This window comes from Mus caroli, chromosome 17 (assembly GCF_900094665.2).
Source record: "Mus caroli chromosome 17, CAROLI_EIJ_v1.1, whole genome shotgun sequence".
Lineage (NCBI taxonomy): Eukaryota > Metazoa > Chordata > Mammalia > Rodentia > Muridae > Mus > Mus caroli.
This window is the reverse complement of record NC_034586.1, coordinates 40,530,338-40,550,801: the sequence shown is the minus strand read 5'-3', so window position 1 is coordinate 40,550,801 and position 20,464 is coordinate 40,530,338. Positions and strand designations below refer to the sequence as shown.

Sequence of the window (20,464 nt, the reverse complement as noted above, 5' to 3'; positions counted from 1 at the left end):
GTACCCAAGGAGCTGAAGGGATCTGCAATCCTATAGGTGGAACAACAATATGAACTAACCAATACCCCCCTCCCCCCGAGCTCGTGTCTCTAGCTGCATATGAATCAGAAGATGGCCTAGTCAGCCATCAGTGGAAAGAGAGACCCATTGGTCGTGCAAACTTTATATGCCTCAGTACAGGGGGATGCCAGGGCCAAGAAGTGGGAGTGGGTGGGTAGGGGAGTGGGTGGGGGAGCATATGGGGGACTTTTGGGATAGCATTGGAAATGTAAATGAAATAAATACCCAATAAAAATATGTAAAAAAAAAAAGCAATCTAGTAAAGGTGAGTAACACTATAAACCATGCTACCAACACCATTTTCTGTATCTAGAAACCACACCACTTCATGAATGAACGCTTGTGAACTGGCAAAAAGCTCAGCCATGGAAGACATGGTGGTAGTCCACAAATATGATGCCAGTTCTCACTGACCTGAACTCTATAGTTGGGGCATCGTCTGGGTATCGTGGTAAAACAAGAAACATTGACTTCAGTCTTGTTCAGCATTCTTAGCTCTCAGGGCCAGAAACACTGGGAATTTTTTTTTTCACTGTAACAAAACAATTTCTTTCTTTAAGGACTTGGTCTTTCAAAGGAGTTTCTTTATTTAAAGACTTGGTCTTCCATGCTGAGTTCTTGTTAACAGTGTGGACTGGCCAAAAAAAGCAAATATTTTCTAGTAGTCACAAGCCCTGTTTAGGTTTTTGGTAGTAAAAAGATTATTAGAAAACTCCTAATAATCACAGAATGAGTACTGGTTTCCAGGGCAACCAGCCTGTGATAGGGGTGAGGTAGATCTTTAGCCCCAACCCTTAGCCTCTAGGGAAGGGAAAGAGACTGAGGGTCAAGAGGGAAGAGGGGAGAGAGAGAGAGGGAGAAGGAGAGGGAGAGGGGGAGAGAGGGAGAGAGGGAGAGAGAGAGAGAGAGAATGAGAGAGAGAGAGAAAGAAACTGTCTATCTGTCTGTCTGTCTTTGGAATCACACCATATTGTTGAACATATTTACTGACCAAAAAGTATTCATAACTCATAGTCACTCTGTCTCTTCATGTGTCTGTGTCTAAATCCTTAAAATAGCCTATGTTATTAATCCTAAACTCTATGAATTGCGTTAGCAAATAATCAAACCTAAGGAAGGGATCATGGAATCCCCTATTTGATATCAGATTGGTCCAAATTTCTGGAAGCCAAGACTTGTTATGTATATCTCAAAGGATAGTCAGTCTTAGGAGTCTGATACAGTGTTACAGGAGAGGGATGGAAACAGTGTTGGGGACTTGGATACAGTGTTGGGGTGGTGGATACCATATTGCAGGAGTGGGTATTGGATACAGTAACACAACTGCTTCAAACTGGAAAACACATAGCTGGTGTTGAATTGGTTAAGAAACAAAGCTCACAAGGATGTTGACAAAGTGTCCTGTACTGTGTGTTAGAGCAGGCACTCCGGTCCCTGCCCAGTGCATTCTGTACTTCTTTGATGACCAAGGGTCTTTGCAGACCCAGGTGTTACTGAAGATGTGAAGTCATGCATATCTTGGCTGCCTGAGTAGGATCAGAAGCATGTTTAGATTGCTCCCTTCCTAACCAAAAGTACGAGTGGCCCCTTTTGCAGAACATTCTTGACACATAAATTCTTAGAAAACAATTTATAATTTTTATAAATTTCCACCCGTAACATTTTATGCACCATGCCTTCAAAATAGCACCCAGTAGTGTTAAAAGTCACAGTACTTTTCTTGTCTTTGAATTCTAGTTATGCTGCTTATCACCTGGGAGGCCCTGGGAGAATCAGTTAAACGCTTTGTGACTCAGTTTCCCCATCTGTCAAATATGAAGGAGATGCAGTGCTGTGTACGGAGCACCAAGTGTCATGGAACTGGGTGAGGGAATGAATCACACCTTATACACATCAGAGCCAGATAAGTATTATTACAAACACAAGTGACACTTGCTGAACAGATATGCCATACATATCAGTTGGCTGCCAGTCTAGCTTCATTGAAAGAGTATATTTCAAGAACTAAGTTAGAAAGTGCTAGAACGGGACACTTACACTTGGTCTCCACAAGAGGCAAAGGGGCACATAACCACACCCATGCTCACACACCACACCCACCTACATATATACCTATATACTCACCCACATAAACACACACACATGTAAATGTGTTTCTGCATATACGTTGCTGTTTTTCTTTTATTTATATTTAATGAATATAATATCCTTTATTTTCATAAAATCTGTAGGAATGTGGTACTGCAAGTCCCCCTAGGTATTCCTTGTCAGTTCATAATTAGTTCCCTGAAGCTTTCAAAGGGCAAGGAGACTACTCCAGGGTGGGTAGAGTTGTGGATCTTCAGGCTGGCTGGGATTTCCCAGGAGAGGCTGGCCCTCCATCTGCTGCCCACGGCTTCTTATTTATGCCATTAAAGGTTTCTGTCAGCTCTGCCCCCCCCCCCCGTATGTTCTAGTCTTTTCAGCATATTGCTATGATGACTACTGTTTAATTCTTATTTTGAAGATGTATTGATTTTAATTGTGTCCATGTGAGTGTATACTGGGTGAGTGCAGTGTCCATGGAAGCCAGAAGAAGGCATTGGATCCCCTGGAGCTGGAGTTCCTGGCAATTGGGAGCCTCCTGGTGTGGGCATTGGGTACTAACCGTGGGTTCTCTGTAGAAGCAATATGTTCTTTCTCTTATAGGCCCAGACATCTTCCCAGCCCCTTCAAGTGTGTTTTTAAATTGACAGCTACTTTTTGGCAAGAGCTATGGGAGCTCTTACCTCTGTTGTCTATAACGCTAGAGGTATTCTGCAGTGCATCCTGAGCAAGAAAGAGCTGGACACACAAGCTTATCAAACTTCTTGATATGCTCATGATAGTCTTTTCACAGTGGGGTCTGGTCACTCTTGTCTCTAAGTTATTTTTAATCTGTGACCCTTTGCAAGGATGCCTCTCTTTCTAAGGATGGCAGGATGGACGAATCCTTCTACCCAAAACTTCACCAGATAAGTGCAGAAAATATGGCTTATCTGATAGGACTCCACAACCTTCCCCTGTTTTTACAACTTGGCACTGTTCTGAGTGTGCCCCCCCAACTGTATCCAACACCCCTTTCTGCTATATTGTATTCACCTCCCAACACTTTATCAATGCCCCCAACACTGTATCCATTCCTCTCTTGTAACATTCCTTTCTTGAAACCCACCTCACTCTCCAGCTCTACACCCCCACCTCTTCCCCTCCTCTCCATCCCCCCAACTACCCCATCCCCCACCCACTCCACCCTTCCACTCCATCCCCCACCCTTCAACCACCTCCTTCCTCCATCAACCCCAGCCCCCACTCACCCCATTCTTTCACTCCATCCCTCCACCCCATCTACCCCTACCCCCATCCCCTCCTCATCCCCACAATACTGAGATTACTCACGCTTGCACTGAGCATGCCCAGTTTATACCATGATGCTAGGCTCATCCTCAGGTCCCCATACTTACACAGCAAGCACTTGCTTTTACTCACTGAGTAAAAATTCATTTCTCTGATTCCCTCGGCTTTGCTTTTAGCCCACCTGCTCTTTGACAGCTCTCAACGACTCATGCACATGAGTCCTATGCCATGCCCAAGTACTTTAAAGTACTTAGCCTTTCATCTCCTTCACTAGCACCCACTGTCTCCTGCTCAGTGTTCTGAGGAGGCCTAAGACCTAAGCAATACCAGAGAGCTCAAAACTGCCTGCCAGGTACCAGCTCCGTCCGTTTTTCTACACATAAGAGTGGCTTGCCTTCCTCAGAAGAGCAACTAACTCTTCGGAGGCAGGCTCTGAGACCTTAGCAATGGGAAGTCTTTTACATTCCAATACAGCCAGTACTTTTCCCTGCTCACATGGGGCTTTGCGTGGCTTCCTAGCCCACATTCACAGGGCTTTACAGCGGGAGTGAGAAAATGATTCTATGCCACCCGTGGCATGCCCGTGTGTGAATTATCCGAACGTGATAAGGAATGGTACAAAGTCTAAAGCATTGATTCTCAACCAGTGGGCCCCAAACAATATTTTCATAGTGATTGCAGAGTAGATATCCTACATATCAGATACTTATATTACGATCCCTAACAGCAGCAAAATTACAGTTATGAAGTAGCAATGAAAAAATTTTATGGTTGGGGTCACCACAACACGAGGAACTGAATTGAAAGGTCACTGCACCAGACAGGTTGAGAAGCACTGACCTTAAGGCACCCGTTTGGACGGAGCAATGAGAGTTGTGTTAGAGAACTGCTGCAATGAGGTGCCCACCTAGGGCCAGACCTTAAGCTTTCCTTGTAATAGAAAAACATCTATACCTTATACCCTTCGAGAAAGACTTGAGGTGGGTGGGCTAGATCCTGGTGGGCGGAGACAGACCTTGGTGGGTGGGTCAGACTGTGGTGGGTGGGGCCAGGCCCTGGTGGGTAGGGCTAGACCCTAGTAGGTGGTATGTGGACCAGACCCTGGTGGGTGGCATCAGAGCTTGGTGAGTGGGCTTGACCCTGGTGGGTGGGTCAGACCTTGGTGGGTGGGCCAGACCTTGTGGGTGGGTTAGACCCTGGTGGGTGCCGAGCATTTTATTTCTTTTGAAGGGATTGCAGCAGGTGTGTATGCTGAGTAATTCATTATGCTCAAATTTGAAAAATTAACATATTAACTTTTAGGGAAAATCTGTGCTGTTTCCATTTTCAATTTTAGTCTAATGGTTTTATTATAGTAATACTTAAATATGTGCCGACATAAAACCAAGGTCATATAATTTCTCTGAGGTCACCAAATTCAACTAAGTGTTCCAGCCAAATGCAGGTGGTATAATAAAAACAATTCCACTCAAATCCCTGGCATTTAATACTCAGATGATTAATGGCACTTTTTAATCTATCACCTTCTAGCCTCAGTCTACTTGGATACTGAAAAGTGCAGCTCAGAAGGTCCAGGACTTGGATACTTCTTGAATCCCGTGGACTCTCCACACAAGCCCACACCTCTTCTCTAACAATATATCAAGTCACACAGCCTTTTAATAAAAAGACTAGCGTCTATTCTTGCCAGTCTACAACTGCTAAAAATAGCAACAGGGTTAACCAAACATCAAAATCATGTGACTATATTTTCTGTAGGAAGTGTATCAGGCACCCCAGAGCATGCTGATCCTAGCTTACAGTTAGCCTAAAACAACAAGTTAGGCACTGAAACCGACCGGACAGAAGTTCTATTCCAAACTCCATGAATAACTGCATGTCCCACTTGGCTGTGGAGACAAAGACACCACTGTTGAGTTCTAGATTCACCTCCTGAGAAACCAAACTGAGTTGTTCAAACTCCCTGAAGTTTGGTGTCCTCATCTAAACAATCTTAGAACAGAAACAGGAGGTTTCTCCTGGAGACCTGCTTGCAAGATGCGTGGGAAGTCCTGGGTCCAGCAGGGCCTGATACTTAGCAGCTGCTCTGTAAATACACATAGACAACTTTTCCTGGTCAGTTGTTTTCAGCCAAGCTCCATCAAACAGAACAGACTCTCAATGCATGCCAGGACAGGGACATTACAAAGCCATCGAATTAGACACATAGGATCCCTTGGTTCATCTGCTTTGAAATTCTGTCATCGCTGTTAATCTTACATGGGGTTTTGTTTTCCACCATCATGGAGGTATAAGGCACATTCTAGAAAGAACAGGTTTATTGATACAAACAAGGAAAACAGGCAAACTTGAATTGTACAGCTTTTTAAAAAAAATGTGTGAGTGTGTGTGTGTGTGTGTGTGTGTGTGTGTGCTCGCGCCCGCGCGCGCGTGCACATGTGTGTTCAGGTGCCCTCAGAGGTCAAAGGTTGATTGCCCTGGAGCTGGAGTTACCGGCAGTTATGAGTCATCCTGTGTGGTTCTGGAAACCCAACTCAGGTCTTCTGCTAGAACAGAAAGTGAACTTAACTGCTCATCCATCTCCTCAGCCTCAACTTATTTTTATACTTAACAATTATGCGAAGAGAACAAAGACATCTGAACGTGTTGACAGCCTTGGCACTATGCTTCTGAGTTATTTAAAACGAGTATGATAGTCAGTTCATCTCCCCATTAGCCCAGGAAAGCCCCGCAAGCGCTTTCTAACATGTGCTGCAGTCGTCGCAAGGATGAATGAGCAGGTAGTTTCTTTAGCTATAGGTACTTAGTGTGCAGGGGTAGGTACAGGCAAATGTATAAGAAGCCGGGCATCTCCAGGACTCTACTTTAACTGTAGACAGTGATTCAGTCCTGTTGGTTTTCACATCCCAGTGACTAGCTCGATATTTGGCACCCAGTAGTAGGGGTAAACAAATGAACACATGTGATGTGACTAGATCAGGTGTACATGTATTAGAGCGTGTATGTACCACAGTAAGTACAGCTTTAATAAATAAAGAATGATGGCTCCTTTGAGGATTCAGGAATGGAGGGACTAGAAGAGATGAAACTGATGGAAGAATATGGTCCTAAGGATAGAGATGGAGGACTGTCCAGTTGAAATCTCTCACAGCCACAGAATGGTTCTCATCAGTAAAATGACCCCATTCTGATTGTCATTAGCCCTGACACTTCCATTTAACATGCCCAATATGCAAGTTTCATACAGTTGCTTCTTGTTATTCACTACAAGAACTTTTGATTTATTTATAGACAGTTTGGTGGTTTGTTAGTTGTTACAATAGGAAGTTGAAGAAATAATATCTGGTCTCTATAACAGTTATGTCTCAATGATTTCTATTGGTCTCCTGGGGTTCGCTAATAAGCAGCCATAAAAAGTCAATTTGCAATTAGGGAAAGGAATGTACATATTTGGCAGCATTCATTTTACTGTGATTGACAAAAGACATCACTGATAGGAACCTTACCGTGCAGGGAGAGGAACCTCATGATACGATTAGCACATCGCTTTTAAATATCTTAGCAGTCTGAGAGTGAAGAGGAAAAAATCTGCCTGCTTGGATTATGCAGAGCCCTGAGTTCCACCCGCAGCACTCATCAAAGACCCCATGACAGTATGAACGAAGGGCAGAGAGATAGCTCAGTAGGGAAAGACCTCACCGTACAACTATAAGGACCTGAGTTCAGAGAACCTTAGCATCCAATCAAAGCCAGGAAGACTGGTATGTCCTGTAACCTCAGAGCTGGGTTAGCCCACCAGGCTAGCAGAATTGGTGAGCTCTGGTTGTGATGTTTGAATATGCTTGTCCCCAACCTGGGGCACTACTAGGAGGTGTGGCCTTGTTGGAGGCAGTATGTCATTGTGGGAGTGGGCTTTGAGACCCTCCTCCCCTCCTAACTGCCTGAGACAATCTTCTGGTTCCTTTCAGAAGATTTAGAACTCTCAGCTCTGTCTCCAGCACCATCCCTGCCTGGACCCTGCCATGCTCCCTACCTAGATGATAATTGACTAAACCTCTGAACCTGTAAGCCAACCCCAATTAAATGTTGTCCTTTATAAGAGTTGCCTTGGTCATGGTGTCTCTTCACAGCAGCAAAACCCTAAGACTTAGTGAGAGACTGTCTCAAGAGAGAAATTGGCAAGCATCTCAACTTGTTCTCCACAACAATCTCTGTCCTCCACACCAACAACACCAATGCCCACAAACACATGAATGTACATGAACCATAATTGTATAGGTACTTTGGGAAATTATTAAAGGGAATTAACTGATTTTAAAGGGGAGGGATTAATACCTTTTAAAAAGATATCTGGCTAAAAGCAGCCATGAAGACCACAAAGAAACATAAAGAATCAACTAACCGGGTCCCATAAGGGCCCACAAGGACCAAACTGTCAAGGAGAGAACGAGCAAGAGACAGACCTAGGCTCTCTGCACAGATACAGTTGTGCAGCTTGGTCTTTCTGTGTGACTCCTAACAGCAGGAGCAGAGGCTGTCTCTGACTCCCCCTGCCTGTCTTTGGATCCCTTTCCCTTAACCAAGTTGCCTTGTCTGGACACAACTGGAGAAGATGCCCTAGTACCTCTGCAACTTGATTTGCCAAGGTGGGCTGATATCCATGGGAGACCTCTGCTTTTTAGAGGAGAAAGGGAGAACAGGAGGATGTGGGGGGAGTGAGAGGGGAGGATTGGAAGGAGAGGACCCAGGGGAAGCTGCAATTGGGATGTAAAGTAAATTAATTAATTAATAAAAATAAGCATGAAGAAAAATATCTGGCTAAAAAAATTTTATTACCTCAAAGATGATCTCTTATCACATAGATAATAAACTCAGGCTAGATAGAAGTGCATACACTGGCCCCAAATAACTATTGCATTCCTCCTCCTCCTCCTCTTCTTCCTCCTCCTCCTCCTCCTCCTCCTCTTCTTCCTCCTCCTCCTCCTCCTCCTCCTCCTCCTCCTCCTCCTCCTCCTCCTCCTCCTCCTCCTCCTCCTCCTCCTCCTCCTCCTCCTCCTCTTTGTAAGAGGAAAGGAAAAAACCCTTTCTTTTAGTGTTTAAACATTAGAGACCCTGGAATGAGTATGTGAGAATAAGGAAGAAGGAGGTGAAGTGACTGAGAAAAGGCAGAACTTGGCCAGAATGTGAAACCTCGGCTCTGAGATGTAGAAAAGGGAGTCACAGTCAGTGGGGCATGAAGTGAGGGGGTTTCCATGTGATCAGTGTGGAAGTGCATCCCAGGCCTCCAGATATTCAGTAAATGTTTCTAACCTGTATTCCTCTTTAGATTTTCTTTCATCTAAGATATACCCGTATAAATTATACTGTCATAAAAAATATCCACAGTTCTTCATGAAAACATATTAATTATCTCCTATTCTGTTTGCATAACATAACCTCATAGACTCATACTTTATCTTGGCTTGTAAGATGATGCCAAGGCTGGCAGTCAAAACACTGAAGTAGTTGAGCTAAAATAAGGGGTTCAGTGAATGGTGATAAGAATTCAGTAAACATGGGATGAGTTTGGTTTTTAATCACTTAAGATAAAGTGATATTAACACAAACTTTGAGGAAATGTAGAGTCATACTTAGAGGGTGGAATCTGAAACATTTTAAGGAATAAAACCAGGGGTACCGTGAGAAATGAATCACTGAAAAAGTTACAAGTTCAAAGCTCCTGTGGTCACTCCATCAATCATATACACTCTTCCCTCTCTAATCACTGGGACTCCTTATTGTAAATAAACAGAAGTGTGGAGGGACGGGGAGAGACACACGCAAAACCTGGGCTCCCTCCAGGACCACTGTGGGCTGATCTGTGTCCTATGCAAGTCATTCATTCACTAGTACAAAATGGAACCCCACCCAAAGCCATTCTAAATTTAATGTCACAGATTTCCCAGCTAATCTTCTCAGCAGTTATTTACAACAGGAGATGTATGGGTATGACTCAGGCAGGTCAAGGTCATATGACTCTACAGAACCAATGATTGCTGCCCAGGTTATCACTCAGACTCATTTCCTCCTGGGGCTGATGTGTACAGAGGGGATCTGGAAACACCTTGATCACATTACAGAAGACCTTGGGTCTCCCCATGCAGCTGCAAACAAATTGAGAAAGGAATTGCATCGCCTCACCCACGATAATCTCACAAAGATGCAAGGAAACCAATATCCAAGGGAGCCAGCCAAGAATTCCCACAACCTCTTCCTGTGCCGTGATACTGGGAGGTGAGAAGGAGAGTCTGAGAATTCTGACCAAGCAAGCATTTCCACCCAACGCTCCCCCCTGAATGTCACCTTGTCAGATGCTGGAGTTTACTGTGAAACAACAGCTGTGTGTGGCACAGAAATCACCAGGAGACAAATGAATCGGTAAAGAAAGGGCCTCAAATGAACACGCCTGGGGCATTCTAGTTGTTGAGGACTTCCCTGACCACATCTCATCTTGTATGTTTACGGATGTTTGTATGTCATACAAGATAAACTGGGCATCACAGATGCCCACAGGGGGAGCAACTAAACACATCCATGCATTACTGCTTTGGTTTCACTCATAGGGACTAAGAGATTTTGCTCTGGCAAATAAACCTTTGTTTCAGCTACCTACTAGTTGATGGGAATTTATCACACTCTATCCTGAAGTTCACATAAAGATACTTGGGATCAAATGAAATTTTGTTCTTGAGAAATTATCAAATGTGGGGGTGGGGGACGGAGTCAGTAGAGGGGAACAATTAAGAACAAGTCTGATGGCATATATGTTGGAGCATGCCAAAAATTTGTATGGTTACCTAAACGAAATTAATTTTTCAAAGGTTGAAATTAGACACTGACATTTCCTGGCAATACATAATTACTGGGCTCTTAGCTTTAGTAGTTACATAGGTCAAATAAAAATCATATTAGGTATGTCTTCAGATAATTTTATGGGAGAAAATAATTCAAAGTCACTGTTTACCTTGGTAATTGTCCAATTTAATCAAAATAGATAGGATGGCAACTGCATGGATGCAGGGACTCTCTTTTTGGAAACACAAACCTGATTAGCCATCAAATTAAAAATTTTAAATAGAGAACATCTGAGTTTTATTTTTAAAAGAGCCCATCTATTTATCCTACATATTTATTCAAAATTTTATATTCTACACAGGCCAATGAGATGGCTCACTGGGTAAAAGTGCTTACCACCAAGCCTGAAGACCTGCATTCAGTCCTCAGAACACACATGGTAGAAGGAAAATCCTATTACCCCACACTGTCCTCTGAGATCCTTTTGTGTTCTGTGGCAGAAATGCCTGCTCCCACTGTTCAAAATAAATAGGTAATTATAGTAGAATGTATTTTAGAATGGTCTACTATAATACGTTGTGTCTGCTTAGTAGAGGGTGGACAAATGCAGGTATGTGTATCTGCAGCTTGTCTACAAGGAAGGAAAGGAGTTAACCTAAGCCAAAGGACACAGCAGAACTACACTACATAAGCTCCCATCCTTGTTCATGTTTCAAGATTCAGAAATGAGTTTTGCTGAACCAAGGACCCTGTGAGGCAGTTCTCTGTGAAGCAGGGATGCTGTCTCCTGCTCAGTTCAAGGTGCTTCAAAACCCAATGGTTTGAGCTATCCAGATCAAGCTCACACAGGTCTGGGCATTCATACGGCAAGCTGTTACTAACAGCCATCAGAAGGGATGCTGTCCACTACACTGGACTTAGTAATAAGCACTCAAGCATGTGACATCTATCATGTCCCTGTCCATCATCCTTTAGTCCTCCAGAGAAAGTCTAACTATCTTGTACTATTGGGCTCAAATATTTCCAGGAGTGGGGCTGTCTCTGCAAAGCACCTATGTCAATTGGCTCTTATCTTCACATGGAGAGGGTTTATAAACTGAACAAAGGTAAGAGCTAATTTGTCATGCACTGCTTTATGAAGTTGTTCATGACTTCACACTCGTTGAAAAGCAGCAAGTGCTTGCAAATCATGGTGGCTTGCATAGGTAACCTCAATGGTGCAGGGAAGAAGGATACGAGCAGAACCCTGGACCTTGTTGACTGGCCAGTCTAGCAGAATTGGTGAGCTTCAGGTTCACTGAGAGGACCTGTATTAAAAACTAAGGCAGAAAGAATCTAAGGAAGGCATTTGATATTAGCTTCTGTACAGAAGTGTGTGTGTGTGTGTGTACTTGCACATACATACACATGCTATCAAACATGTATGCATATCTACACACAAAGAAATAAAGTAGTATCAATTAGTGAGGGAGAATCTTAAGAATTGGGCTTAGAAAAATAATCCAACACACACACACACACACACACAAATGTGCTCAAAGATGTCCATAAAAGAGGCTAGATGGGATAATGACTCCGTGATTAAGAATGCTTGCTGCTCTTGGGAATTTGGTGCTCAACAAGATGATCAGAATCCACCTCAGGCTGCTCACAACAGCCTAGATCACCAGTGCCAAGGCATTTGATGCTCTCCTCTGGCCTTGAAAGGCACCTACACTCATCTACATAGAGATGCGCACACATACACAGAATAAAAAATAATAAAATAAGAATTATTTTTAATTTTATCTAAGCCTTTTTGAATATGTAGAAACAAGTTGTATGTTTAATCAAAGGGAGAAGAGTAAATGAATTGTAGTGAACTTGTGATGGTGTGTGTATGCTCGGCCCAGGGAGTAGCACTATTAGAAGTGTGGCCCTGTTGAAGTAGGTGTGTCCCTGCATGGGTGGGCTTTAAGACCCTTATTCTCGCTTCCTGGAAGCCAGTCTTATGCTAGCAGCCTTCAGATGAAGATGCAGAACTCTCAGCTCCTCCTGCACCATGCCTGCCTGGAAGCTGCCATGTTCCTGCCTTGATGATAATGGGCTGAACCTCTGAACCTCTAAGCCAGTCCCAATTAAATGTTGCTTTTATTAAGACTTTGACTTGGTCATGGTGTCGTTCACAGCAGCAAAGCCCTAAGACAAAATTCATACTTAAGAATGTTCTACACCTACCAAAACGAGTGCTCAGGTGCTAGTGAGATAATGACATGGGTTAAAGTCCTTACTGCACAAGCATGTGGACCTAGTTTGGATGCCCAGCTCCTGAGTGAAATCCAGGTATGACAGTGCATGTTTGTAACCCCAGGTCTAGGAAAACTTGGTAGAGGTAGGAGGAACGCTGGAATAGCCTCTTTGAAATGGTAAGCTCTGGATTTAGTGAGAGAATAAATAACAAGGTAGAGCCTGATTAAACAAGATGCTTAACACAGACCTTTGGCTCCTGCGTGTCTATGCCTGGATTTATGCACCTGTACAACCACATGCACAAACATGCGCACACACACACCCTGAAGTGTTCAAAAAGATCGTTGAAATCTCACAACAAGTAATTTTAAATGTCGGGAGAAATATGTGAGAAGCAAAGTTCTTCACACATTATGACCCTCATTCTATGAAAATATACAAACAGAAAAGACTAGACAGAAAAAAAACATCAAAGTGCTTGCAGTTCTGGCATTGCTCACAGTAACGTGCCACCTTATTTTTCCTGTAACTTTCTTGTATTTTCTAAAAATTGATAGGAAGCATATATGCCAAAGGAAAACAAATAAATAAGGAAAAACCTGGGCAATGTGTCTCTCCTGTTGAGTAGACAGCTCTCACTAGACAATGGGAGATATTCCCAGCTTCCCTGTTCCGACTTTATATCCTGCCTGTCACGCATACCTGATGGGAACCCTAGCTTCCTCTTGCTCTCTGTACTGTGCCTATCCATTTGACCTCAACTTTGATTTTCAACTTCTGTTTCTACTGAATCACCCTGTGCCAGTCACCTCTCTTTTGTAGACCCTGTTCTCCTTTCTCTCCACAAGCCAGACCTGGTTCCATTATTGGCCAACCTTGATTTTAGCATGTCCATTCATGTTATTAATAAGAAATAAGCTAATCTTGAAAGAAAACAGTTTTTTTTTTGTGTGTGTATGTGTGTACCAGAGAGCAGAGCAAATAGATACAGTTTTCTTAATGCACGGCATAATTTGGGTTATTTTTTTTTAAATTCTATTTTATGAGTATGTATGGGTATTTTACCTGCATGTATATGTATGCACCATGTCCATCCAGTGCCTGTGGAGGCAAGAAGAGGGTGTTTGATCCTTTAGAATTGGAGTTACAGATTGTTTGAGCTGCCATATTGGTGCTGAAAATTGCAGTTGGCTCCTCTGGAAGAGCAGTTGATGTACTAAATCACTGAGCAATCTCTCCAGACTAGACATAAATGCCTTTTAGACACAGAGTGCCTCCTTCACCTCACAGACATGGTACTCTGCAAGACCCCACTCTTAGAGGTCCTTACTGTGACAGTTATCCTTAACATCTGAACAGAGCATTTTATTTCTCAGTATACACACTGGGTGGAACCTAGTCTCCCACACATCTCTGAAGGTTGGGAGATTGTTGTCCTAAATTGCAACTCAAAGACCTGGCACTAGGGGGCTTATCTCCCTGAACTCCCAGAGTATGCTTATCTGTAGATAGTAACACTCATACGAATTCCCCAGGTCTTCTAAGGTCAGGCGATGATGCATACGACTGCATCATCTGACCAAAGTGTTGAAACAGGGGCAGCCATCTTCAAGTGCCAACTCCAACAAGTGCTAGGTCAATGGGAAATTCAAGGTCACATAGCTGGGAAGTAACTACACCAAGACTGGAATCCTGGAATTTCCTGGCAAGTCTAAGCGCATAGATAGATAGATAGATAGTTAGATAGATAGATAGATAGATAGATAGATAGATAGATAGATAGATAGATAGATAGATAGATAGATATTCCATTCCCAACACTCTATGAGAGGTATTATGGGGTGGCCCATGGCCTTGGCACATATACAATATGGCAGAATAAGCCTGTCAGAACAAAGCAGTTATTCCATCAAAGAACTAAGGGAATAAAAGCTATGGTCTAGTTCACAACTCTTGCAATTTATTCTTTGGCCCAACAATGAGCATTCAAATGTCTTTTAACGTGTATGCTCCATAACTTAGAAATCCTGCGTTTTAGCTATTGTTTCACAGTGAGTTGAGCACAGAGAGCTCAGACATGAAATTACAGTCTTTTCCTTCTCTATTATAGGAGACATTGCTATGAACATTATGGACCTGGGAAAATGTGAACTCCTTCTGGAAGCATTTCTGTAACTTCTAGAAAGTACCAGAATCCCCTTATTATTTTTCAGAACAGCTTCAGCTAAGTTTAAAAGGCATTTCTATTCACTAACTAGGTTACTGAAAATGATCTATAATGCAGAACACATGAAAATCCATAGCACAAGAAAAACATCCATAAGGACCATAAGCATTTTGTAAGCAGAGACGGAATGAATTAGGAAAACTGAAAGACATGCGCAGGTTCCACAGAAAAGGGAGTCCTCCTGTGTCTTCTTTACTCATGTGTTGGAAGGCATTTAATGTGATGTGTGGTTTTATACTCTCGGTAGATATCCTTATGATAGATGCTACTCAATTCAGGGGTGGATCTTAACAAACTTCGTGGTAGGAGCACTAGGGAGATGCATCAGGCTGTAATGTAAGTGCCAGTGTCCTGGCGTGCACTCGGAATCCCAGGACTGAGGAGGCTGAGGAAGGAGAATTCCTGTGACTCTCTGGCTCAGCAGTCAAGCCTCATTAGTGAGCTCCAGGCCAATGAGAGGCCCTGTCTCAAAAGGTTGGCATTCCTGAGGATGACACCCGAGGTTGACATCCAGCCTCCCACGTAGGGACACGCATGCACATGTGTGCACATAATTTAAAGCAAACAATTACAGAACAGTAAAGCATCCTCAGGGACACTTTCCTTTCTATGCATCTGTTGTCCTGCAGGTGAAGGGTGTGGCCCAATTTCTAAGGTATTTTCAATGAGGCCCACTTGTAGCAGAGCCTGGTCCCTGTTTCAATTCCCATAGCTACCTTAATGCATGCTTACTGACTGCCCCAGTTTTTTTCCATAATAAAGAAACATTCAGAAAGTAACATGTCTGAAGGAAACATGTCCCATCACCTATGGGAGATTCCTCTAATTTGGTACCCTAGCAGGCTTCTCACCTTTAACTGGGCTCTCTCAGCATTAGGCACTCCTATTGTCTCTGTACTTCTAAGTATGCCATACTGAGCCATTCACACTGGTAGACTAACCTGCAACAGGATGCTGGGACTTCAGAACACAGATTACTTACAGAGTGCCTAGCCTTTCTTCTGTCAGTACTACACAGACTCAAAATAGCCCAGGCTGGAGAGAGAAGTCAGCAGTTACAAGTACTTGCTGCTCTTCCACAGGACCCATGTTCATTTCCTACTACCCCCAGTAGGCATGTCTGTAACTCTATCTCCAATCCCTCTTCTGACCTCTGCAGCTGACCCCAAACATGTGCACACACACACACACACACACACACACACACACACATGCGTGCGCGCGTACATGCATACACATAACATACACATACATGTACTTTAAAAACAATAACTTTTTCAATAAAATAAAATAACCCAAGCCTGACAGGAGATAGGAAATTGTGAATGTTTCCCTGTGTATGTATAACAAACACAGAGCCCAAGGGAAAAAACTAAGACTCCTAACTCAGTACAGTTCTCTTCTGTAGCACCAGCCACAAGTATCCCAATCTAAGGAAGGGATCATTTCAATGGTATTAATCCACACTGATGAATGACAATGTTGTCCAGGACCTCGGCTCCAACGCTGGGTGTACCTCTTATTAACTGCACTCTAGACAACCTATTGTTTTTAGCTTTGGTGTCCTTGTCAATTATGTGAAACTAATGACAGGGCCATGCAAGGTAAGCAGCAGGCAGGATTCACTGTGCTAACTACAAGCACTGAATAAATGCCATGCATTCTAATGATCACCACAAGCGGTATTCAAAATAACTGAGCTAAAATGTTCACTTTGGGGGTTAAAGGCAGGGACGCTATCCTACCGTGGCATTCACCTCCCTCTTCTCCAGAGGCAGTGTTTGATAGCCTTGGGAATGAACTTAAACTAGAGCAGTAGACAATTAGTCCCAGGAATGAAGATGCGACCTTTGAAAACAGAAGAGCCTTGTTTCGATGTTCAAAGGAAAAATTCATAGTCCTTTTCAAACCTGCCATTTTAATTAGTGCCTCACCTCACCCAAAGCCTGACTGTGCCTCTACACATCAAAGTATCTCCTTTGCCACCAGTCCTCACCTGGTGACAAAAAAATGTCACCCATTTGCCCTGAAAGGGCTGTCTACAGATCTTGCTTCTGTTCCCCCTGGCACCCACTTCACGCACAGTTCATGATTGGAAGGTAGTACAGAGGCCTTAATCAGACCTAACACTCCGGTTAGCTCTTCACAGCTCCACTTCCCTAGCATCCTCCAAAGTCACTTTTGCAAAAAATATAAATGATATTAAGTCATTTCCCCTATTAGAGACTGCATGGTTTCTCCCTTTCGATAGAATGTATTTAAAGCCCCAACTCACCATATCCTCCTTGGTTGTCATCTCAGAACTAAGTGCTCTTGGACATAGCTTTCCCTCTGTGTGCATATGCTGTCCTTTCTACATGGAATGCCTAGTGCCTTCTCTAGAGAATGCCAACCGCCCATCAGGACCCAGTCCAAATGTTTACTCTCTGGCAGCCTCTTCTAGAGTCCTTCAACCCTCCTATCTCTTGGCTCCCACTGACCTCTCTCCTTTCTGCGCTAAACGCTCGCTCTGCTGATTCACAAGCATTTATTTTCAGTTCTGGGAAGTGTAGGACCTTGTTCCTTTAGCTCCTAGCACAGAGCCTGCTTAGCACACAGCAGGTGCTTAATAAATAGCTCTTCCATCAACTGGCACAGGGAATTAAAGGAACTAGAGTGTGCAGCCTCTGCCACTGTCCAAGCTGGGCTGAATAAAAAAAGAATGGCAGTCCCTGCACTATATCTGACAAGTGGCAAACAGGTATGCAAGTGTGATGAGTACTTGCAAATGAGAAAGCTCTCGAGTTCCCACTCCTGTTAAATGTTCCTCACTGGAGAGAGCCACATCCTCCAAGATTTAGGTGGGTTAGGAAGGGCACACACCTTTAAGCATTTACTAAGATCTTACAATCTGGCCACTTTTGTGGAGGAACTTCTCCCTCCCCAAATCCTCTGGACCACATTCAAAGTAAGAGATGCTCAGGAAAGGTTGATTCAATTTCCAGTGCATTGGAAAGCCAATCACAACCCCCATTGCAGGCTAATTGAGCTTGATGACCGGTCATATGTGGTGTAATAGCTTCACAGGGCTGAAAGGGAAATCAATGTGGGGACTGAAAACCTGCCAAGTGTTCACTCCTGGGCCCCACAGCCCATGCTGGCCTGCTTCTTGACTCTTCCTACCTAATGTCCATCTTCATGATACCCTGGTCAGCAAGAACTGCTCCGTGGACAACACTCCCTTGTCCCATATTTTGGATTTTCTATCATCAAGGACCAGCAAGGTTCGGAAGTTAAGTTGGGTTGTAAACATGCTTCATGTTTCATAAAGTTTGTCCATACACAAATCCTGGCTAGAGGATACTTTCCCATCCTTTTATTTCCATCCGTGGGAGACGATAGGACCACATAAAGAGGAACAAGAAACGGGTTTTGTTGTTATCGTTGTTTTTGCTAAAATGAGGTTTTAAGACAGTGTTGGCAGTGGGTGTAATAATCCCTCCACTGACCATTTCTATCCCAATATAAGAAACAGAACGTGCCAAAGTATGCAGTCTTGTTGAATCCATCAGGGATAAGAAAGAAAGGAAAAAAAAAAAAAAAAGACAGACAGCAAGGCCTTGGAGAATAAATCATTAACCACAAGTCAAATCGAGGCACCCTGGCAACCAGCGAGATGTAGAGGCAGCCGAGAGGAATCAGGTAGCTGAGACTGCCTTGTCCCCTCTGATGACTTCTGGAGAGAAACACCCCACAGGCACGCCGAACCCGGCACACCGCGCTCCTGTCCATGTCACTTTTCAAACTTGAAGTTATTTTTAGATGACCCAAGCCGGCTAAGCCCAGGCAGGACAATTCTCAGCCCGCTGTGCCCGAAAGCCCCTTTGCCTCTCCCTAACAAATTTGGTAAAGCTTGGGAAGACAGGGGTCTCCTCATTTTTCCTTTACTCACTGCTTTGCTGGACACCCCTAACTCCTCTAAGCCCAAATCCCGGGGACACTGGAGTTATTCTGGATCCTTCAAGTCCCTATACACCTGCTGCTGCACCTGGGAAGGTGGACCCTTGGCCAGTAGGATGGGGAGGGGGCTTTTGGAGACTAGCGCCTCCTAGAGGGGGTCATGGGAAACCTGTCTCAGGGGATGCTTTGGGGACTGGCCAGGAAAGAAGATCTCTCCAGCCCTGCCCCTAAGCCCAGCAATGTTTGATTCCCATTGTCCGGGTCCCCTGGCACCCAGGTGTTCAGCCCTGGTGGGACAGGGGACAGGGTCGATGGGGCCTGCGCCGTTACGTAACCGACCTGCAGGACGTCTGCGATGCGCCGCTGTGGCGGCGGTGACCGTGGCAGCGGCTCGGGGGTCCTCGGGGCAGCAGGCTGCGGGCGCGGCTCTGCCTGTTCACCTGACGGCCGGGGCGAGCGCGGAGCCCGCGGGCCTGGGCGTGGAGCCGTGCGCACTGAGCACCGCCTCCCGCTCTCCGGGTCGTGGGGTCACCCGGGCTGTGCCTCCTGCTGGTGCTCCCGCAACCTCCACCGCCGTCACCCGGGACAAAGCGGCTCCGGGGAGGGGCCGAGCCGGCGGCTCTCGCCCAAGCCAGTGGAGATGGGCGCGCCCCCAGCTCCGACTCATCGGGCCAACCTCCAATCAGACCCCAGGGAAGCCAAAGCCCCTGACTGGCCTCCTTTGGTCGCCTCCCTCCTGACCAGTCACCCTTCTGGGTCCCTCACCCACCTCCACCTCCTGGGCTTCCACCCGGCGCTCAGCTGCACACCCCTCCTTTGCGATCTCAGGCGAGCTGGACCCTTTGCGGGAACCTGACACAGGAGCCTGTCCCCAAAGGCAATGCCTTTCCAAAGAAGAGGCTCCCGGGTCATCTCCCCCATCCCCCGTTGAGGACTTTTTTTTTTTTTTTTGAGGGTCAAAGAGGAGTGAGGTCGCTCTTGGAGCGAAGCATCTGCATAAAAGGATACTAAAAAATAAAAGGACAGAGAAGAAACTGTGGGTCCGTAGAACTAGGGGGTTGTTTTCTCACAGGTCGACCTCTGGCTAACTAAGGAACTGTCTGGAAGCCACTCTTGAGTGCTCAAGAGCGACTATGCTTGGTGGGTGCTGGCGCCCTCTGGCTGGGGCTGTGAGTGAACCCTGCCCACACCATTGAAGGTGCCCTGTGCGGGTTTCACAGTTTTGCCAGGAAAGACTCACAACCACCAGACCTGGGGGAGAGAAAGAAGGACTTGGATGTTCAAGGATTCCTAATGTGTGAGACTCTGGGTCCCTAGGAAAAGGGAGACTAGTATTTATACAAGGTAAAGGGGAAGGGGCGTGTCGGAAGTGGAACAATACGGGGAGGATTTACTTCTCAACCAAATGAACCCATTCTGAAGACTGTGCAGAATTAAGCAACTCAAGAACAAGGAAGCCTGCGACTTGTGGTGGCACAGACGGGGACAGGACTGAATCTCATGGCAAGAGTACCTCAATGACACAAAATGATTAGCGTTTGGAGACCGTGGAAACTGAAGGATAGAGGAGACCAACCTCAAAGCAGAGAGAATGGCAGATAGAAATAAGTTTTGTGTCATGTCGCCTTTCTCACTGTTGTATACTTGAGCCTTTTCCTGCATCCACTTGGTTGGTTCTTAATAACAGAATTAAAACTGCATTGAAGTAATAGTTCTCTTCTCTTCTCTTCTCTTCTCTTCTCTTCTCTTCTCTTCTCTTCTCTTCTCTTCTCTCTCTCTCTCTCTCTCTCTCTCTCTCTC

At 44.7% G+C, this 20,464-nt stretch overlaps 1 protein-coding gene across 3 annotated transcripts in view; it reads right to left on the bottom strand.

Moving 5' to 3' along the window:
- The window catches only part of Rcan2 (regulator of calcineurin 2), a 221,971-nt gene extending 202,396 nt beyond the window's left edge, over window positions 1-19,575 (bottom strand). Inside the window, exon 1 of one of the 3 annotated variants that reach the window (XM_029470897.1) lies at window positions 19,434-19,575. The gene's annotated coding sequence lies outside the window, so the exon portion shown is untranslated. Of the gene's footprint in view, window positions 1-17,000; window positions 17,631-19,003; window positions 19,180-19,433 lie in introns of those variants that run through there. The other 2 variants (XM_021186129.2, XM_021186130.2) reach the window with 2 other exon arrangements.
- Window positions 19,576-20,464: the final 889 nt, after the last annotated feature.